Genomic DNA, 3,693 nt, shown 5'->3' with positions numbered 1-3,693 from the left:
TCCGGGATCCAGGGCCTGGGCAGCTGTGACCTGCGCCTCGATTTCCCAGCGAACTGCAGCGACGACACAGGAGGGTGGCAGCACTGTCTTGGGCTCGGCACAATCCTCCAGGTTGTCGAATTGCCGAGACAGTGCATCCGGCTTCACATTCCGTGACCCCGGATGGTAGGTGAGAGTAAAGTTGAATCTACTAAAAAACAGGGCCCACCTGGCTTGCCGGGATGACAGCTCTTGGTGGACTGGATGTAAGCCAGATTCTTGTGGTCGGTCCATACCACAAACGGCTGCTCAGCCCCCTCCAAACAATGGCACCACTCCTCCAGCGTCCCTTTGACCGAAACCTGACCACTCTCAACAGTGAACCCCAGAAACGTAACCGACTGGCGGTGGAATTCACACTTTTCGGCTTTGACGAAGAATTTGTTCTCTAACAGCCATTGGAAAACCTGGCGTACATAGGAAACATGGTCAGATAACAAGGACGAAAACACCAGAATATCGTCAAGGTAAACAACCACAAACCAGATGAGGAAGTCCCTCAAAACGTCGTTCACCATAGTTTGGAAAACCGCCGGGCATTGGTTAGGCCGAATGGCATGACTAGGTACTCGAAGTGACCTAACGGAGTGTTGAACGCAGTCTTCCACTCGTCCCCCTGCGGGATGCGGACAAGGAGGTAGGCGTTGCAGAGATCGAATTTGGTAAAAACCGTTGCGCCTTGTAAGGGCTCAAACGTAGAGTTCATGAGCGGCAGGGCCTCTAAGCAGGACTGCCCTCACAGCCAGCCAGACAGACAAAACAAAACAGAGGAAAAGCATGCCAAAGGCTGGGGGAGGACAGCAAGACCACAACAATCTCTCCCCCAGACTTGGAATGAAGCTGGCTTAAAAGAATTCCTTATTATTTGAAAAAGAGTAAAATATCACTTTAACAGCTTGAAAAAATTTCAATATAGCTTTGCTGTTAAGCCCTTAATTTTAAAATCCTACATCAGAATACTCCGATATTACCCGAGAGTCACATTGACTATGTGATGTCTCCTCCGGACTTGGAATGAAGCTGGCTTAAAAGTAGAATTCCTTTTAATTCCTTCGGCCTGGTTTTGTTTTTTGTCCTTGAGTTTTGCCTTTTTTCCCCCTTTGTTCTTGGACTGTGCACAATAAACCCTTTTGAAGTTCCCTCCTGCTACTCTGCATTTGGGTCCTCCTTCCGCAACAGATATGTGTTGTCTAACCCAGAGTTGGAATGAACATGGCTTAACAGTAGGATTCTGTCTTAGTGTAGCCTGAGAAAGAAAAAAATGTGCCTTTAAAAGAACAAAATTTTTTAATATAGCTTTACTTTTCAGCCCTTTATTTTAAAATCCTACATCAGAATGGTCCAATATTTGACACACTGGATATGGGTTGTCTGACCCAGAGTTGGAATGAACTTGGCTTATCAGTAGGATCCCGCTTGAGAGTGGCCTGAAAAAGAGTATAATATGGCTTTAACAGCCTTAAAATATAGCATTAATTAGACATTTAAGGCTTTTTAATTTTAAAATCCTACATCAGAATGGTCTGATATCACCTGACTGACACACTGGACATGTGCTGTCTCACCCAGAATGGAATGAACCTGGCTTTACAGAAGGATTCCTTTTTAGAGTATTAAAAAAATTAAAATTAAAAAAAAAGTGTAAAATATGCCTTTAAAATCCTGAAAAAATGTCAATAGAGCTTTCCTTTAAACCCTTAATTTTAAAATCCTACATCAGAATGCTCAGATTTTACCGGAGAGTCACGCTGAATATGTGTTTTCTCCCCCAGACATGGAATGAAGCTGGCTTAACAGAAAAATTCCTGTTAGGGGTTGGCGTGAAAGAGGACCCAAACGCAGAGTTGGCAGGCAAGGGCAGGATAATTTATTGAAAAAACAACAGAACAAACCACAAGGGAAGAAACAGTCCAAACTCCAAGGAAAAATGCAAAAAATCCAAAACACAAATTCCACAGGGGTCCAGGGAGAAAAAGGGCGAGGAACAGACATGACGAAAAAAGGCAGGGGAGAATCACAAGGAAACTGGTTGCAGAAACGGGAACTGACAGAGAGAAGAGGAACAAACAGGCTTGGCGAAAAGGCAAAAGGATCTGACAAAGGACAAAGGCAACACAGGGGTATACAAGAGGTAACGAGGTAATGGGGATCATGTGGGACGTCAGGTGAATTACATTAGGGCGGGGCACAACAATCAGACTGGCACAAAGCAAAGCTTGACAAGACAGGAAACCATACTATCAAAATAAAACAGGAAGCAGAATAAACAGACACACAGGGGAACACCAGACTGGAGAAGAAACTGAAACACAAACACAGGGAGGGCCAATGAGAAAAACAACCCCAAAAAAGACTATAATATGGCTTTAACACCCTGAAAAATATAGGTACAATTAGACATTTAAGGCTTTAATTTTAAAATCCTACATCAGAATGGCCCAACATTACCTGAGAGACACACTGGATATGCGATGTCTCCCTCAGACTTGGAATAAAGCTGGCTTAACAGGAGGATTCAGTTTTCCAGTAGCCTAAAATAACACTACAATTTGGCTTTAACAGGCTTTAAAAAAAAAAGGTCAATATAGTTTTACTTTTAAGCCCTTAAATTTAAAATCATACATCAGAATGCTCAGATATTACCTGAGAGTCACACTGAATTTGTGATGTCTCCCCCAGACTTGGAATGAAGCTGCTTAACAGTAGAATTCCTTTTTGGGGTAGCCTGAAAAAGACTATGATATGGCTTTAACAACCTGGAACATATTGAAAATATAGGATTAGACATTTAAGGCTTTAATTTTAAAATCCTACATCAGAATGGTCCGATAATACCTGTGAGTCACACTGAATATGTGATGTCTCCCCCAGACTTGGAATAAAGCTGGCCTAACAGGAGGATTCTGTTTTAAAGTAGCCTGAAATTACAGTATAACATGACTTTAACAGCCTGAAAAAGATTTCAAATATAGCTTAACTTGGACATTTAAGCCTTTAATCTTAAAATCCTAGATCTGAATGGTCCGATATTACCTGAGTGACACACTGGATATGGGTTTTTTCACCCAGACTTGGAATGAACCTGGCTTAACAAGAGGATTCTTTTTAAGAGTAGCCTGAAAAAATAATAAAATAGGCCTTTAACAACCTGAAAAAATGTCAATATAGCTTTACTTTAAAGGTCTTGATTTTAAAATCCTATATCAGAATGGGTGAGACAACAAATATCCAGTGTGTCACTCAGGTCATATCGGACCAGACTAGGAAGGAACCTGGCTTAACAGGAGGAATCCTTTTTGGATTAGCCTGAAAAAGAGCAAAATATTGCTTTAACAGCCTTAAAAAGATTTAAAACATAGCTTTACGTGGACATTTAAGCCTTTACTTTTTAAATCCTCTATAATGGTCCGATAATACCTGAGTGACACAATGCATATGTGATGTCTCCCCCAGACTTGGGAAAAAAAAGAAGAAAAAAAAAGGAGTAAAATATGCCTTTAACAGCTTGAAAAAATGTCAATATAGCTTTATTTTTAAGCCCTTAATTTTAAAATCCTACAGCAGAATACTCCGATAGGGGGGGCGCTAGTGAGCAATGGAGGAGTAGGCAGCGTTTCCCTGGAGCTCCTGCAAATTTAGAAATATTTTTGGTAC

Source organism: Etheostoma cragini, chromosome 20 (genome assembly GCF_013103735.1).
Source record: "Etheostoma cragini isolate CJK2018 chromosome 20, CSU_Ecrag_1.0, whole genome shotgun sequence".
Classification (NCBI taxonomy): domain Eukaryota; kingdom Metazoa; phylum Chordata; class Actinopteri; order Perciformes; family Percidae; genus Etheostoma; species Etheostoma cragini.
The sequence above is the reverse complement of the archived record's forward strand: the minus strand, read 5'-3'. Positions refer to the sequence as shown.